The sequence below is a fragment of the Cavia porcellus genome, unplaced genomic scaffold (assembly GCF_034190915.1).
Source record: "Cavia porcellus strain 051 isolate PalLab524CR breed Dunkin Hartley unplaced genomic scaffold, mCavPor4.1 scaffold_30, whole genome shotgun sequence".
Classification (NCBI taxonomy): domain Eukaryota; kingdom Metazoa; phylum Chordata; class Mammalia; order Rodentia; family Caviidae; genus Cavia; species Cavia porcellus.
Window position 1 is genome coordinate 12,077,654 of NW_026947513.1, and position 19,916 is coordinate 12,097,569.

General features: G+C 36.2%; 1 pseudogene; it reads right to left on the bottom strand.

Moving 5' to 3' along the window:
* Nucleotides 1–15,329: 15,329 nt before the first annotated feature.
* On the bottom strand, nt 15,330–19,645 carry LOC100713737 (F-actin-capping protein subunit alpha-1-like; annotated as a pseudogene).
* Between the last annotated feature and the right edge of the window lie 271 nt (nt 19,646–19,916).

Here is a 19,916-nt window from a genome sequence, read left to right on the forward strand (position 1 = left end):
AACCTCCTTAAATCGGCCTTTACAAAGTAAACCTTGAATTCTCCTATCCATTTGGCATCCAAACTATTGAGATATATTGTCTTATACAAGCAGATAAAGGAATCTGGGATTGCATAAAATACATGTTGGAAAAGGGAGAGATTGTTAAGAGCTTTTCTAGATAATTGTGTACAGTCTTTTTTTGATCTTCGACAATATTACCCAGCATGTTATAGTTTCTTCATGGCTAATTATAATATGGAATCTAAAATCACACCTAATTTTATACTATTACATTTAAATCTGTGACCTATCTTAGGCTTTATATCTACTACTAATTCACAGTTTTGTAACATCAGGCACTGATTATCTGAAAATATTGCTCTATTGAATTAATATTTCTGTCAAGTTACAGTCTTCAATATAGAAAAGTCACAATTGCTAATATCATCACCAACCTGACCTGCAAAATGTTTTAAACATTGGGGAGCCATCAATTTGCCATCCTACATATGAGACAAAATTTTTCTTCATTTGAAATCTTGAAATATATGTCTGGCTCACTTTCTTAAAAATTTGGGAAAATACCTACTTTTGAATAAGCATAGTTGAACTGTCAGTCATTGTTCAAGTAAAAACTGTGTATCAGGAAAATCATGTTAATTCAGCTCAAAACTCAGAGCAGCACACACATGCTTTTCCTGGAGTCAATCCTTTCTCTTCAGTATACAGTGGAAAAGCTTCATGTGCTCTTCTTATTGTAGTGTACAGACTATGAAAAAATGAGCTCAAGGGTTGGAAATTCATCAATAATTTTAACTGCATCATCAAGTATATTTTTAAGGAACACTGGCCTTTCCCCACTTCCTACATTGAGCAATATAATGCCCAATAGATGTTACTGCCCTTTACCCACAGTGTTGCCTCATCAGTACAAATGTCAGTGAAGCTAAAAATACAAATCCCTTCAGTGTCTGGAAACTGGTTTATTCTCATCAGTTCCCTAAAACGATCTCATGCACTCTGAAGTGAACACACACTATAAGTAAGTGTGATGATTGATTGTGTGAATTTGAGTAAGTATACCCAACTAAATAGACTCAGCACAGTTCTGGGTGTGTAAGACAGCCTAGGAAGGAATATCACCAGCATGCCATAAAAGGAAAACAAGGAATAATTACTTCTGCTTTATTTGGAGGAGCTCCAGTCTAGGGTATTGTCTCCTGGCTTCTGGGGAAGATGTTTTACTCTCCAGCACTAACCCTTCAGACTTTTAGCAAAGACCTTCAGCCTACTGATAAGACTTACATGTAAGGTCGCTGGAGAGAGACCTCAGCAAGCAGAATGCTGCCACTGCCAGAGCAGGCAGCAAGACATTGTTTCCCGAGGGACTCAACAAAGCCAGCAGTTGGTCAGTGAGGTGAACTAGTGTTACCAGCGTTGTGCTTAGGCACATAGACAATCAGAACAGAAGTGGGTAGGAGGGGCTGCCATTTCACTCCAAAAGAACTGGGGCAAATCCAGTACCAGAACAGATCCTGGTCACTTCACCGAAAAAGCCCTGGAGTGGAAAAGGGGAAAAGCCATCCAGTAACAATGACAATTGAGAAACAGGTTAGGGAGAAAGCTTCTGAGAATTAGGAGCTGGGACCACCCAGATTCCCACTCAAGTGGTCACCAAAAGCCACTCTTAGCCCTTTATGCTTCTCTGATCTGGGACCAGCAGAACAGCCTTGACACAATGGCACAAGGAGGCAGGCAACCTTGTCCTTCAGTGGAACAAAGGCCTTCCTCTGACCCTACAATCAGCAGGTAAGAGGAGCTAGTGGTGAGGAACAGAGGAAACTGTGTAAGATTTGAAGGAGATAACTGCACACAGGTCTGAGGGCAATTCAGGTTTCTTCTGAGAGCACCACAGCAACTGGGATAGTGGAGACAATCACAGTAAGGGATAAGGAGAAGTGGACATCCAAAATGTCAGCTGCAGACAAGTCCTGGCACCCCCATCTAGAAGGCAAAGCCAGCGTCTCACCCAGCAGGAATTCTACTGCAAACTGGCGAGATTACACAGCGTGTTTCTGGGATTCAACTTGGACACTATTGGAGAACTGGAGACACCAGAGTTTTATCATTTTTCTTTTTCTTTCTTTCTTTGCTTGGTTTTCCTTTTTCAGGCTGATTGGAGCTTAGTTTTTTTTCTGTTTTGAATTTTTTTATTTGTTTCTTTGGGTTTTTTTCTTTTGACTAATTATATTTCTAACTTATAGTTTTGTTTTGTTCCCTTTCTTTCTCTCTTCCATCAATTGTCTCTCTTGTTTTTATGATACGTTCATATTTATGAACATTGTCTCTTCTTTTTCTGGTTCACTTCAATATTCTTTTGCTTTCTCTTTTGTTCTTTCTCTTCTGCATTATTTCTCTAGCCTTCCAAAATGTAGGTGACCATCTTGTGCCTTACAACTTTTCTTCTGATATATTTCTCCATATTTGTCTCTCAGTTTTGTCCCTGATCCATCTTAAATATTACCCAAAGAAGATAAAACCCATTTTCCAAGGGGAAAACCATTGCATACAAGTTCCTGGTATATGTTGAGTTTTGTTAGATATCTATAGAGCCTGCTTCTATGGTTAAAGCTACTAAGTTAAAAGTTACCACAGGTTTTCAGCTGTAGACATGGTATTTGTTATCACTTAATTGTACTATTTTAGCCAGGATAACATACATGTAGTAATTAGTTTTTCTCCACTGAATGACAAAATTGTGATTGTCTAGGGGAATAGCCATCACCATAGTCCAGCAGCAAATAACAAATGCTGAGCCAAATAGATAATAATTTCCTAACCTTAATAAACTAGGAAGGTAGGTTCTTGGGATAGACAAAAAAACCAAGGATCAACTACACCTGGAAGGCGTCTCTGAAAACAGCCATTTCCTAGGCACCTCAAACTAAAGAAAAAGATATCTACCATAAGAAATCTACAACCTCCAACACATAAAATAATTTAAAATTTAAACACCCCCCCCCGAAAATGACAAGAGACAGAAGTAAAATCCAAAACACAATATATTTCGGGAAAAATTGTATCTATGTGACTGGAGTTTAGAGTGCATACAGATGTGAGTGAGGTAAAAAGATTCCTCTGGACCTGCAGTGTAGACATTGAATTTTGAGTCCTTTGACAAATAGGTTGTACTTTATTCAATAAGCAAAGAGTAAATAAATATGAAAGGCAAGTGACCTAACACAGATCTCTATTTTAGTAAATATAACTCTTTATCATAAAGTGGGAAAGAAATCCAGAAAGTGGCAGAAGAAAACCAAAGAATTAGACAATATGAGCAATACTGTGAAAATCCAGTATGTAGATCCATCCAATTGCTCATGTAAACTGTGAGTAAAAATAAGGGTGGTGTTGATGACTGGACTTATTTTACTTTAAGAAAATTAAGGTAGTGACTAAAACATTTAAGCATTTCTACCTTCCAGAAAAACACAAAAAATACAGAAAAATAGGTACTTCATATAAACTTTCTTAAATACTTCATGATCAAACTCAGGCTTAAACCTCAATGGTAAGATCACCAGTAACAGTTTGAAGAATCTAAAATTTTAGCTAAAGCATTGCCATAACTAAGTAGGTTGGCCCAGAAAATATTAACTGAACATTTTCAATAGGCCAGGTATTGCTCTAGAAATTACAGATATGAGAATGAATGTGACTCACAAAATCTCTCACATATGTGATGCCCATGTGAGGGGAAATCACAATAAAAAATAAGCAAAATAAATATACACTACACTATCCTAACAACGGTATGAAAAGTAAGCAGCATAAGATGAAGAGTATTGATCAGGCAGACTGAAGTGCAACGCAAGTTGGATAAAGACCAGGAGCTCAAGTTACCTCTCACTGAGAAGACGACACAGAAAAGGATAGAAACCGCAGTATATTACAATGTGAGCAGAAATCTTCGCAGCTCCTGGTGCCTAGTGATAAGGACATTATGGGTTCTAGGTAGGCATTGCCAATGTTCCATTCCGATATCCAAATACTCCTGTGTTTCTTCTTTCCTCCGTCACTTCTTCTCCCTTTCTTTTCTTTTTGCATATATAAAACAATATCTAATCAAAATGTTCACCCAAGGGAACTGTAAAAAGCCATTTTATAGCTTCTTAGAGTACATCAAATATAGCTTAAAGTCCTTGTTTCATGACCCTATCTCAAATATACATCAATACTTTAAGTATATTTAAAGTACTATTCGCTTACTTTCTAAAACCTCTTAATGTTAAGTTATTTACAACACATTTGAGTGTGCTTCATGCAACTAAATAACAATTTGTTTATAACACAAACTGTGATGGAAGGTGGGAGAATGCATAAATATTGTAAATAATTCTGTCCAAACACTAGCATTAGTTTTTATGTGCTATGAAAAGAATATAGGAAAATGAATTCATTGTAATGAGAAGAAACTTCTGCAGTAAATGTCCTAGAAAGTGAGCTTTCTGTTCGATGTCATCTGTCTTGCACGCTGATGAGACATATAAATTTTGCATGACCTGCTTGGCTTATTTATCTTCGTGCTCTGCTAGTGGTGAAAGCAATTGTAACTGCCCCAACTGATCACCTCTGTGAATCAGGTTGTGCCACCCAGTCTTCTAAATCCATCCAGTATTTTTTTCTCCTATCCCTCATTTGTATTTTTAGCATTCACATCTCTCAATCTCATTTCTTCCTTTCATGAACCAAACAGGGAATATCAAGTCTATTAATTATTTTTCTGGGTTTCAGGTATGAACCCTTCTTCTCTTTTCTTGCTATAATGGCAAACAACTGTGAAAAATGCTGTGAACATCTCTCCAGCTGCAGTCTATCTCATGCACTACTATATATTATAACGGTACAGGAGAATGTCACTGACCATCAGACATAGGGAGGAGGACTTTCCCTTGGCTGATGAGACATTTAATTCTTCTCAAAGCATCAGAAGCAAGAGGAGCCATGACGACAGACCTATCCTACAAAAATCTAAGATACTTCACCAGACTGCAATTTAGGAATTCTCTTCTGATTTCTCCAGTTGTTGATTGTTACTCCCTGGCTGCATTACTGTTTGATCCTCTTCTTTCTGCAAATATTTCATAGCCCCTGATGTCTGCTGGCTTTGTTTCTACCTGCACTATTAACCCATGCTCTCACCTGCTTCTCCTCATTTACTAAGAATTTCATTCTCTAAGCAGCTGTTTTAACAAGGTGATTAACAAACCTGGCTAGAAATAATTCACCTTAGCAGAAGTGCCTTCTGCTCTTAATATTGACATTTGACTCTAAACCTACAGCCATAGTGCACCAGTGCCTGTCCAGCCCTCCTTGGAGAATGGTTACTACCTTCTAGTAATGACATGGAAGCATATCCCTGGTGCAGTACAGAGAGTTACATACAGTGCACACTTTTATTGATCAATATTCATTGAAAAATATTGCACTGTGTATATTATCCCAGTGTGTTACTCTTTATAATAATTTTTATTGTGAGTTTATTATATGCCGAGTCAAATTTGAAGGATTTTCATATATTAAATCAATGAATCGTAAAAACAGCAATACAAATCAGACAGTCAATCTGTCCCATTTTGTATAAGTCTCCAGGAGGAGCAAAAAGAACAAGATCAGATTACAGGTCCAGGGGACAGATGGATATTAATGGCTAATCAACTGAAGTTATCACACGGAGCAGCACAATCACAAGGAAATGGGACCTAAATTGTCAGAGACTGAGAGAGTGACACTCAAACTCCAAGTCAAGATGAAATAATATTAGCTTAATTTTCATCGAGAAACCACTAACCAAGGTCATTTATACTTTTCAGGCATCGATATACATCAATCTTAGTACCTGGAGTAAAATTAAAATTACAGATAATTGGGAAATGGTAGAAAGAGTTGTGAATTCAGGTCATCATTCATTTCTCAAAGAAATTCTTTTTCAATGTCCTCTATACGCCTTCCTGTAAGGATTATTAATGCACAAGAAAGAATATCCTGTCTTCCAGATAGTCAGGAAATCTTTGTGACTGTAGTTCCACTACAGAATGTGTCAGTTTAGGCAAATCATAATCTTTTACTGAGTTCAGTGAGGCTAGCTGTTATGTAGCATCCAATTCAATATGCACTTTCTGAAAATCTATATAAAGTACAGATCTCAGTACCACACATGGATTTTTAGACATTGGATCAGTTTACATGTTAAAAGATCCTATGTCAACAGATAATTTTTTAAAAAGGTAAAAATAACATCTACCTTCTTTGTTTCTCTTCTGATGGGAACTTCACGTTGTTTGTCCCTAAAATGATTTTTACATTTCATAATGAATGAAAATAAACTGCAGTAAATCTTAAATGGAGAAAGAAATGACTGAATCTTAAAATGAAATCAGCCAACCCAACAAATGAAAATTTTGGTGTCTAGATTTAATCAGAAAAAGACAAATGTTATTATCAAAAGACAAAGATAAAATGATGTGCTTTAAAGAATTAATAGATTGTAATATTCAAATATTAAACTGAAAATTTTATTGAAAGATTCTTATACTATTGTTACAACTCCTCACATTTATAAATATGCTCCATAGAAATTTGCTCAATACAAGCAGTTTGAAATAAAAAATAATGCTTAGTAACAACTCACTAGCTGGCAGTCCATAACTGCTCATTAAGTGGTCATCATTGTTATAATTTTATAAGCAAGGACTCATTTAATCCTTATAACAACTCTGTGAAGGAGACAGATTTTATAAATGGAAAACAAAATAAACATGCAGATAAACTATAGCATATGAAAGCCAAATTCCATGCATGAATTCAAACAGGTAAAATGCCTAGATTCCTCCTAGGATTGCCTTTGCAATTGTCCTTGCTACACCCACATCCTCTAAACTGGCTGATATGTCCCAGAGTAGACTCCAAAATTAGGTGGTCATGCTTTAGGAATAAATATTAAGAGGCTTTGCAAAGCTGAATCCAAACAAAATTATTGCAGCAATACAGCTGTTATTAACATTAATTAACATTTGTACACCAATTTATAAATGTAAAGCTTCATACCTTGGAGTACTGTTGAAGAATATATTACGAATTCACATGTTTCCAGAAAGCAAACAAGCACAAAGGTCCCAGAGATCAGACCATTTATTTATTCTTATATTAGGAGTTATCTTGTCTACCTGTTTAATACTTTTAACACTCTGGGGTCACAAGTTGCAAACTCACAAGAGTCTTTTCTGACATTTATAACAGTAAATTTATTAGTAGTTTCAAATGAAAAGAAAGTGGTGTAAGGAAGAAAACATCTGGCGAATATGAAGAAGACAGAAGATTGGCACAATAGAGGTAGGCACCATAAATCATGTTAAAAATTTGTACCAAGCTTTTCTGTTATGCCACCTCATTATAAAAATATTTTAATTGGTGTTCCTTAATTTCTAAATCTCTTCTTTAATTAGTTTATATCCAAGCATTTAATATAAAATTCATAAAGATCTTGAGTGATAAGTAACATTGCCAGCATTTCACAAATATCTTGAAGCAAAAATGTTTCCGTTGATATTTCTCCTACTTAATCCATCAGCTTTCTCTGCAGGTCACATTATTTCTAGTTAAATCTAGCTTAGCCCCAAAGAAATTAAGGGAACATGAAACTGGAATAAGACCCAACCTTCTTTCACAAAGGACCTGAGCATAACGATGGGAGCAAACAAATGTTTACATGTTTATTCAAGGAGATTACAGTTAAGTAGATTACAATCACATTCTGTATCCATGGCAGGATAAAACACCTAGGGCAAATTTCATTCTCCATTGATAATATTTTTATGATAGAAAGATCTGGTTAAAAACAACCATCAAGATTATCTTTGAAGAAATGAAATGGTTGGTTATTATTGGGTATACATTAGGGTCATTTGAAAGCAGCTTTGCAGCTTGACAAATGCCCCTAAAGCTGCATCCTTCTAAAGCCACAAATGCATGGGGAACAGGACAGGACAGCTTTTCAGGTGGCCTTGAGTTAGATTATTTCTCCTCCTTTTCTATCTTGCAATTTTCAAGAATAACTGGGAATATTCTAGGAATGTGAGGAGTTGAAATAAAGAGAAATTAAACAGAATATCCCAGGTTCTGCTCCTGCCCTTTGTAGAACACAATGTCTTACAAGGCTTTATTCTAAGATGTCATTTTCCCCCAGGGCATAAAAACCCAAGATAGACTGCTTTTGACTGTCCCATAGCTCTAGTGCAAAGAAGGAGGGCAGGCATACAAACACACCACAGATGAGAGTTCATCTGTCCTGGGCAGTTCTCCTGAGCTTTGTTGGACTAACTTATCATAAATCCCAGGCTTCTGCTGCTTTTTTGCTATCCATCTGTGTGTCCCAATTTTCTTTTATAAACCAATTGATGAATGTTCTTTGGCTTTAGATGCATATGAGAAATAGAAATCATGGACCAAGATGTAGTGGGCTCAGGTGGTAACCAGTGCTCAATGATCGTGTTTCACAAAAGGTACAAAGAGGTCCCAAAGTGCGTGGGACCAACTTGAGTCATCGAGTCCTTAGAGATGTATTTCATCATAGAATGAAATGAACATCTGATCAAAAACACAAGAACAAACAAAACTTCTCAGTCCCTATTGATCATCTAAAGCTACACGCAAATTTTCTTAAAATTACAAAGCAAATATATTTTGAAAACTGGGGTTGTGTGGAAGTAAAAGGCTACTCAATTTCTCCTCAGGATATCTTTGTATTGCTTCCATGCTTTTGGCTCATTCTCAAGTACATTTGTACCCATAAGTAAAACATTTCATTTCCTATGCTCCTGGGTAAAATAATAAATGCTTCTACTTGAAATATTTTTTTGGAAATCATTTTGTTTCCTGATTTTCTTAAAATGTATCATCTTTTCCAGTTGTAAATGAATACAGTTTTCATTTTAAAAAGTCAGAAATATGTGTTCAAGACAAACATGATCTTACAAATAAACATAGCATTCTCCATCATCTCTCTAGATGCTGCCTAAAAAAGTATCAACATAAATAAATAACTGAAGAACCTGGAATACAGAGCCACTTCCTTAAGTGTATTTTACAGTGCATATTTAATAAGTTTTTGTTTGATTTTTAGGAAGATTATAGAGCAGACATGTTATCATTTCAAGCATTTTTAAAAATAGATATTGCAAGTAAAATGAAATCCATGGAGTGCATTCATACACAATATTTGTTCAACCAAGGTAAGATCTATTTATTTATCAAAAAATAAATAAATAATAAAAAGACAAATCCATGCATGATTCATTGTATTGGGCTCCATTAATGGCCAAGTTTGCTCTCTTCCAAGATCTGATTGATTTTTTCCATTAATACATCTGAGGAAAAATAAATGAAGAATAAATCAAGCAATCTTGGATCATGCAAATTGTGCTAGAGAGACATGACCTAAAAAGCAAAAAGCAAAATCCTCTTGCAAAACCTGACTGTGTGCCTATTGACTTCTTGCTATATTTCTGATGAATCTGTGGATGTTGGTTTCAGTGTACGAAGGGACTGGATACAGCAAAGACAAGGTGAGAGATGCCAGGGGAGGCAAAGGGGCCTGGCAGGGGTGGGGTTTATATGCATTACAGAGCCTGTGTAACTTCACTGTCCAACTATGAGTCACCTTGTCTTTAAATTAAGGGTTTTCTCCAGAACCTTTTTAAAAGTAAAATAACAGGAAGAGATGATGTTTTGCCAATGAGTGACTTAGATGCAGTGAATTCTCCTGCTAACTGCAATCTTGTATTCATCTTGTCCATATTTCACCACTTATTCACTTCTGAAATTTGAGTGTGGTGCTTGCCACTCTAGTACACTTCTCTTAGCATTCACTACTTTCCTCTGAATTGTCTTGTTTGTTTTTGTCTTTTTCTTTTTTATTGGTACCAGGGATCGAACTCACGACCACACACTTGCAAGGCAGACGCAAATGCCTCTGAGCTAAATCCCCAGCCCCTCTAAATTGTCAAAGTATGTTTCTGCTGCTTTTACATCTGGTGATTATTTCAGTGTTCTGACATTAGCTTGCTTCCTAGTTTCATTCTGTTCTCCCTTGATGGATGGTTCTTTTAACTTTCCTTTCCCCAGTCTTCCTTACAACCACGTCCTGTGTCCACTCGGGGTTATTCTTCAAATGCTTCCCTTCTCATTCTGCAAGCACATCTAGTAGAATAAGCTTTCCAATGCCAATGAAATATTAATCATTCCTAAGCCTTTACTTCCATACAGAATGCGTCATCATCTGCCTACGAGGCTAATTAGTCACCGTGTCACCTATCAACTGTTCCTGTAGGTCACCTCCAGATGGTTTTCATCAATGTTTACTGCTAGAAAGTGTGCTGCATCTTTGCCTCTCCGCACCCCTCCCTCCTCCACCATCTTTCTTTTCTTCAGATCCTGCCTTTTCTATCCTGAATTCTCACTGCTTCTCCATGAAAAGCGACTGGAGTTCTTATTTATTTCTAGGTTTGAGCTCCTCAAATCCATCATTTTAAAAGTTATTTTAGAGTAGAAGCAGCAGACAAAAATGAAATGGATAAATGTGCTACAATGGAAGAGATGCAGAGCGAGGAGTTAGACAGAACACGGTGATGTAGACCTCGTCCTGAAACACTGCTTTGGCTGTATCCCATTACATTTTAAATCTCAAATCCAAAAGTTTCACCCTAAAATTTTTTGTTTATTTTTCTACAATATGCTCAGTCCTAGATGTTTCTTTATGCTGGTCAGTTTTCCAAAGTATTCTTTTGGTTTACAGTTAAGAACTCGTTCTCACTTCCGCAGCGCTCGGTCTGCCCCAGGCCAGCCCCCTACACTGACCTTGTTTCTTTTGCAGCCCACGCACTCTTTTATCATGCAGCTTTGATCCTTATTGTCTTTGGTTCCTTTCTTTGTCTGTCATTTTGAGACAGACTATAGGACAAGGCCCAAATCTTGCTAATAATCGTATTCCCAACGTTCTCAAATGAGCATTGCGCTGTTAGTCGTGCGACAATACTTCTATGATTTCCTGGTTAGTCACCACCCGCACTCCATATTGGCATGTTCTTTTTTTAGATATACTAATTTTCTCTGCCTTTCTGATAGGACTGCATCCTTACAGCTGATTTTAAAAAGTTTCCTTTACTTTTCACTCTTTCACATTTCTATGCATTGTGGTTAAATTTTTTTAAGTAATATTTTGAAATGATTCATTCATTTTCAGATTTCAGCTGTGGAATGAGGCTGGAGGCCACACTACCTAATTCCTTACTCAAGTAGTACATACAAACATGCACTGAATTCTTTTAACAATAGGGAAAAATCATATATCTGAAAATAATAAATAGAAAAATAGATGGAAAAAACATATATTACATCCTTTTAATCATACTTATTATATTCAAGAAAGACAATCAAAAATACAGTAAAACAGGTCATGGTGAAAAATAAGAACATAAAAATAATCTAAAAAACTGAGGCCAGGAGTCAACATGTCTACACTTTGAATGTTTCTCTAGGTGAGTAGAAGAGTTTCCTCATCTTATTTGAAAATATTGCTCCTTTTATGTTATTTTTAATGGAGGTTATCTGAATTACTGCACTTTTTCACCATATTTATACATCTGCATTGTCTGCTTAAGTGTTTAAATACATACATATATGCATATATTTAAATGCATAATGTCTTTAGATATTTAGAAATTCTAAATATCTATTTTAATGTTTATGAATTATATGGCTTCGGAAGTAACCATTTAGATAAAGATAATATTTTATTTTTTAAAAAAGCTCTATAAGCTTGATATAGTAGCAATTCAACAGATACTGGGTAAACATCGTCAGTACATTTTTAAGGTAAATTAACAGGCACTCAGTCTGATGCTGGTCATTAGAATTACAGTGGAAAGCAAATATCTAAAAGATAAGTGGAAGCTAATTTTAAAATATCTCATTAAAAATGCTTTGTCCAAAAAATCTTTGAAATAAAAAGTAATTGAAACAATGAATTAGTCTAGGTTTTAATTAAAAATTGAAAGAGCAGTATAACTATTACCCAGTTTCACCAGCTAGAAAAATAGAGGGAAATACAGTTTAGTTAGAGTGATATGACACTTACAATACTGATGAAGAGATACTTGGAGCATTCTATTTGATATACAGTTTATAAATTAATGATATATTAGGCTTTAAGAAGTAACATATTTTAAAAGAAAGACATATACCATGTTTTTGTTAGCATTAATATATTCTCAAATATATGACAAAACTCACTGAATTAGGTTTTTAAAAATAAACTTGAAAACTAATTTACATTACTGAGAGAAAATACAATAAGCACAAATTCTAAATGTTAGAATTAAAAATTAGACCTATTATAGTTGTAATAGATACAAGAGCAGATACATTCAAATGACTCAAATGTCAACTAATTTCCCATGTGTGTCTTTTGTTGGAAAGCAGGGGGGATTTTGAGACGCTAATTTTCTCATTTTCACTTGGTCTCTACACATTTCCATTTGCTGTACCTCCACATTTCTGATTCATCATCATCTTCTCACCTTCAAATCTCTTTCTGATGTCTCCCATTTCGCTTGGAAGTAGAATTCTGCGCCTCCTTCATTTTCTCACCATGACTTACCCAAGAAATTCCCATTTCCCTTAGCAAGGCATTACTTCATTAGCAACTTAGCCCCAAACTGTCTTTCCGGATTTGGCTCTCACTGCTATACTACCAAACTGGGAGGTGTGAACCTTTCTACGTGTTATGCCAAGGATAAACACTTTGTATTTTAAATTCTGAGTCCTAGCTATTCTCTTACCTGTGTTTTGCAGAGTCTCTTAACTTTGTCTCTAATGTCCTTGTCCGATCTCTGTCAAACTCCTATTCATCCTTCATGGCGTATTTTATACTTCAAGTCATCCACAATCTTATCCATATGACTTTTGAAATAATAATTTAATAAAGTTAAGTAGTTATTCAGGTAATGAAATAATTATTCTAATTGAGTTACTTTTGCTTTTCACCACTGTAGAATGATAAAGAAAGAGACAAGGCAAGAGACCAGGCAACTTCACTGCAGGAGTTTCAGACTGATGAGACAAGCAGGTGCTGGATGTGGGACATAGCAAACACAAGTAAACAAAGAGTCATGACAAAGAACTGTTCTAAAACAAGCACAATCCTTTTGAGAGTTTCCATCCCAATCATTTTGAATAATTTTCCTCATTATTTTTCTTTTTTTTACTTTTCATTTTTGTTGTTGTTTTTGGTTTTTTGTTTTATTCAGTACCTGGAATCACACTCATGACCTTGTGCTTGCCAGGCAGGCACTGTGCTTCTGAACTATATTTGTGGCCATTTCCTCATTATTTTTGTCCATGTGTATTAGTAATACTTATAAGCTGGGTAATGTGCTATGTACTATTTTGAATTCATTAAATTTTAAATGTTTATGGGTTATTATAATGTGTCAGAGTAAGGGTTAATGAATGATAGTCATTACCCTCTACCTAGGGTATGTCATTCCTTGAGTTATATCTTTGTGATATGTTTCTTAGAACAGAGTTATTAAGTAAAGAGAACTGAACATTTTATGGTCCATATTATTTTATATTTGCACCAATTAATGCATGATATACTAGTGATACATGTGTTCTCTGTTATTTGATGTTATTAAAATGGCTATTAATACTTTTAACTTAAAATTGATTAATCACACTCACCGGTACATCCCCCTGTACTTCCTATATAAGTTTATGCTAATATTTTTGCCCATACGTTATTCTTTGTCACATGTTTTACTTGTATTAATTCAATATTTTTATCCATTAGTCTGTTTTTATGTATGTAGTTTTCTTTTTGTTTTAATACACGCATATTTTGTTTGAAATAAACAAAAAAATGTTCACACAGCTGTCACTTAAAAACAAACTCTTGTGTGACCTGTAATACTGAGCAAAAACAAAGCTGAAGCATAGACACCCTTCCTTTTTAATGTATGTCAAGAAATAGATAAAACTACTTGTTTTGTTTTGTTTTGTTTTGTTTTAATGGATCTCCCTTGAAGGCCTGGTCATAGAAGTGTAAACAGCGAAAAGGAATCCACCATTATCAGCTAGCTTATCCTATCTCTGTCACCTCTGTGTTCTGAGATCACACATTCATCTGCCAATATATCAGGGAAAAGGTTGCTGTATCACAGTTACTTTTGAGTTCTTGGCAGGCAGGACTACAGGAGAGTAATTTGAAACAAATTTTGTATCTTATTTAGAAAATACTAGTATTTCCCTGAATAACAGGTTACAATAGAGATACTGCCTGAAAGTTACTTTTTTCACTTTGGGTTTAGTTTTTGTGATTTGTAGACTGTTCTTTTCACTTGCTTATGGTATAATCCTGCAACAAAGTATGAAAGACAAGATACCCATGATCCTTCAACATTGCATTTTTCAAGTTTTACTATATGCACAGTATGTCAGCAGTTCTTATAAAAACATACACACAAATAAAAATGTAAGTCGATAAAATTCTAAAAATGCAGGTGTTGGTACCTACAAGGAGACAATGAGAGAGTCCTCTCTCCCTCAAAAAGCAAACATTTTCATGTGCAAGGATGTGGTTAAAGTCTTTGGATTTAAAAACCAGATCCCTTCAGAAAACGTGGTTATCATAGAATTTCTAGGATACTTCGTTTCCTTCCTATCAAATGGACTTGAAAAGCCCTAACATGAAGTGTTGAAAAATAACAGTTATGAGATGCTGTAAATGATGACCAGAGCAGTGAGGGGGAGAAGAATGTATCTTCCAATTAGCTACAGCTTGTGGCACAGCCTCTTTAGCTGCTGGATGAATAAAAACCACTGAAGTACCAGGAGTGCTCTGAAGCATAGGGGTAAAAAACTACCAAACATAATCCCTAAATAGTAACAGGACTTCATGGTTAGGAAAATTTTCTTAATAGTAAAATGACTTCAAGATCTCTGTCTCTCTCTCTCTCTCTCTCTCTCTGTCTCTCTCTCTCTCTCTCTCTCTCTCTCTCTCTGTCTCTCTCTCTCTCTTTCTCTCTCTCTCATAAAACATAGTAGGAAATTAAGACTTACAAGTAGATAAAGTGACAACATAAAATTAAGGGCAGAGAATGTTAGGTCAAGACAATGCTGTACGTTGCACAGTATTCCATGAGACTAGAAAATCTGTTAAGTTTGAAAGCCCTAGCAAAACATCACCTTTGTTTATAAACCATTTGTTTATCATATGATCATATGCTGAATCATTTTCTTTCCAACATAATGAAGAATCCTACAGTCAGCCTGTGAGCATTCTGCATCTCTTTGCCAATCTTGGAGCTGAGTATATTGTTCTGTTGATTTTGGTGAAGGTAACTGGGAACTTCTGGTGCAAGATTTCGAACATGGTGTCTGACATTGTTTGATGACTCTCACTAATTGCTGTCTGATATTCATTTTATGTATTCTCTGTGATCTTAGTAAACTGCTTAGCAGTTTGGACTTCATTTGAAACATTTACTGAATCTTGAACATCTTTACAACTAGCCAGTTAAACATTGACACCTTCATAATAATGAGTCTGAATCTTGCGTACTCCAGCTACCTGAGCTCTACAAGGTGGTTGATGATGAACTTCCACTCTGATCTCCAGTGACCACTCCAGAAACTTTTAGGCTGGAACTGGTGGCTTTCAACAGACGCGACAGTAGTCTGTTGCCCATTTATAGTTTTAGCATGTACACTACAGAAGCCATTGGAATAGTGGTCTTTCCCATAGGCTTTTTTATTTTTTAATTTTAAAGAGGGTAAAACTAAACACAACAAAACAGAACATAAGAAAGCAATGTAAGAGACACAGATTTCAAAGCAAGACAACCACAAATCTTGACTATCATATATTGTCTCTTGTTTTCTTCCAAATAGTTGTCCATATCTTTACATACAGAGAATTCATAATATAGAACATAATATAGAACTGATCTGAACAAGATGAGGAAGGAAGGCATTTTAGGTCTTCAGGATCAGACAACAGGGAAGTCAACAATGGCTGTCATAGTGTCTCTCATTCTCTTCAAAATAGCTGTCCATACCTTCATGTATGTTGAAATTAAACAAAACCAAACAGGCTAAAATCACTCTGAACAAAGAATAGGATTTCATATCATGACACTACAGAATCAGCACTGGGTAGGATAGTGTATCTTTTTCTTTAAAGTAGTTGTTCATTTCATCATGAGTTATATGATCAATTCTCATAAATTGTTTATAGGTTCTATGCATGCATGAGTCTCTACGTGTATTTCTATACTTCTTGTATTAGAGGGAAAAACAAAACAAATTCCTATAAAAACATGAAACAAAAAAGTCACATAAAACCACAGTACAAAGTGATCTACAATGGTTACTGTGTTGTCTCTGGTTATCTTCAATAGAATTGTCTATATCATCAGGCATAGTATAATTGAATATGGCAGTTTCTAATAATATTAATGAAAACAAAACATTATAGACAGTGTAAAACTTCAAAAGCAGGTGAGAATCAAACCAGAACTGGTATCCTAGTGAATCTTGTCACCTTCAGTATAGTTGCCTGTACTCTCAGACTTGATACTATCAGATTTGAATAAAATCTGTCAATACAAAACAGCAATCTAACAAACCAGATTCAACTAAGATCAGTCATGAAGAAACAGTGTAAATTATACAGGGCTTCATATTAAGTTAATAGGAAATTAAGGATGATTACCATACTGTATCCTGTATTTTCAGGATCACTGTCTGTGCCCCCAAATCTAATAAAAGTAGACAAACTGGATTATTCCATCTAAACTGAGCTATGTGAGGAATGTGGTTTTTAAGTTCTGATACACAATTAACAATATCCTCTGCCTTCTTTTTTTAGATATTCCTCCCCTTTCACTCCCACAGGGTGCACTGTGCATTTTGGGTCCCATCAATTCCCTCAGTTTTTAGATTGGGGAGAGGGCAACCTGCCCTTCACCTAAGTGGTTCCAAACCTTCTCACTCCTTGACTTGATCTCAAGTTGTATTCCTTTACCTACAAAAGCCTTAAGGTTTTCCTTCATTATAGCTAAGTAGTTCTCTATTGCACATAGTGTGATGTCTTTCCAACCTATTTGCAGATGCTGGTCGAGTTGCTTCTATTTACCTCTGGTTCCCTGTCACATACAGCATTGTTTTTCTCATATTTGATTTTCAGTTCATAAACCCTTTTTCAGATTAATTATATTTGCTATACAGAGCATCTCAGTGGACTCTACCTCCTGATCTATTCTGCTTGTGTTTCTTTTTTTCACTGTATCAAGGCCATCTGTGTTAAAGATTATAGCCAACCTTCTCTGCCTCATTTCTGCTATGCTATTTTTCTGCCATTGGTTGTCTTCTTTTCTCCTTCATTCCACTGTTTACTCCATTCATTGAGGCCTCTCTGCCACTGTTCCTGAAATCCTGGTGTTGTTGTTGTTGTTGTTGTTGTTGTTGTTGTTTTGTATGTGTGTATGTCTCTCTAGAATGTCCTTCAGTATTCTCTGTAGGGTTGGATTGGTGGTTGCGAATTCCCCCAGTTCCTCTTTGTCATGGAAGCACCTTACTTCTTCATTAATTTCTAAAGACAGTTTTTCAAGGTACATCAATCTGGCCTGGAGGTTATTTTCTTTAAGGGCTTGGAATACTTCACTCCCAGCTCTTCTTCATTTGATGGTTTGTGTTGAGACGTCTACTATGATTTTGATGGGTTTTCCTTTATAGGTGATCTGTTTCTTTTCTCTGATGGCTTTTAGTATTATGTTGAATTTCTGGGATCGTGATTATTATATGCCTGGGTGTAGCTCTGTTTTGGTTGTAGTTGACTGGAGTTCTGTGTGCCTCATACATCTGAATATGATTTCCTTTTCCTATGCTTGGGAAATTTTCCTTAATTATTTCTGTGAATAGCCTTTGTATTTCCTTTGTTTTTGCCCCTGCTTCTTCATTCACACTTTCTATTCTTAAGTTATAAAGCTTCTTGTTGTCTTCTAGCTTTTGTATTGTTGCTACCTGTTTCCTTGTTATTTTAAGAGATCTTTCCTTTCATGATCATAGATTGCAAATCTGTCTTCAAGTTTTGATAGTCTATCCTTAGTTTCTTTCAAGCAGTTTTGCCAGCTTTCCATGGGGTTTTTAATTTCCTGGTAATCTCTTTGACACTGCTTCACATATTCTAGGTTTTGTTTATATTGTTCATCTAACATTTCTCTCATTTTTTTGTGTTCCTCCGTTCTTCTATGTCTTCTGAAAGATACTTAACATTTCTTTTGTTAATCTACTTATATCTTGTTTTACTTGGTTAATTATTTCACTTTTGAGCTCATCTATGAGGTTCCAAAGATATCTCTTTATGTCCAATGATGCCATATCTGATATTACATGTTTGGTGCTCTCAGTCTCTTTCATATTTACCTCTCCTGGATCAATGTTCTCAGTGTTGGGGGCTGGGGATTTTTAAAGTTTCTTTCTATTATCAAGTTTTTGGTTTCTTCCATAAAGGTGTATAGTGGAGGTCCCAGCCCCTTTCCTTGTTGGATTTGGTTCTTCTGAAGTGCACTGGCTAGGGATTTCTGCCCTCTCCAGTTTGCTGTTGGTCATTGAGGTGCAAGCAGGGGCAGCATATACTTGTCCCTCCCATCCAGGCCAGTCAACCTTTGGGGGCCTTCACCACATTAGTGCATGCCATGCTTACAGAATTGGTTTGGGACAACTTATTGGGTCCCAGTCTGAGGCGTGACACAGGCCAAGTAGATCCCACCAGTCTACTCTGGGAAGGGGGCGACTGACTGAAGTCACTTCCATTCTTTGTTCCTGCCCTTCCTGCCCAATTCCAGCATGTCGTCCTGTTGTTTGCCCCTTTCCCATGAGAGGGTCTTATGCCCTGATCTCTCTCTGCGGGTTAATGCAGGTCTCCATGCTGGCTCTGTTCTTCGTTGGGCTTGCCGATCTCCAACCTCAGTGCAACTGCAGATCCAGCATGTCACAGTAACACAAGTTCAGGAGGCGCCAGCGAGAGCGCTGTGGCTACTAATCTTAGCTCCTCCATTGGTAGCCCCAGGGCTGTGTGTCTGACCAGCTCTTTTCCCTTTAGTTACTTCCTGGATCAAGAGGCTCCATCTCCCTTTGTCCAGACCTCTCTAAGATGTTTTATTCTGGCATCTGAGTTGTCTTTCTCAGGGAGCCTCTGTATGCTGCAGCTTACTAATCCTCCATTTTTGTGAGAGTCCCTCCCATCAGCTTGTTAAGCACTGTGACATGATTCCCTCCTAGTCTTCAAACTTTCATCTTTTTCCTCAGTGTGGAGGCCACTTGCTTCTTTCTGTAAGTAGTCCAACTTAAAGGAAGTTTTATTTCTTGGACCTAAAAATCTGTTATTACCCATACCACCATGTTCTGTAATTAAAACTGAGCTGCTCCTTCCCTGAGACATTGTCATTGTTAAGTAGTAGCCCCTGGGGGTTGCATGAATGATGAATTTAGCAGCTATGCATAGCTTCTCCTCGTTCCACACCTCTTCCTAAAAGTCCACCATCTTGGGCTGCTCCGCCACAGCCCAGGCTGTGGTTTCTTTTTATAAGACTTTTACTTTGTTTTTAAATTTTTACTGTGTATATTTAAGGTATACAGCATGAAGTTATGAAATGTATAAGTAGTAAAAATGATTACTATACTCAAATGAATTAACATTTTTATCATTCCACGAAGTATCCCATTTAGTGCATCCATGGCAAGGGCAGATAAAAACATCTATTCATTCAGCAAACATTCTAAAATACGTTGACAGTATTAACTATAATACTCAG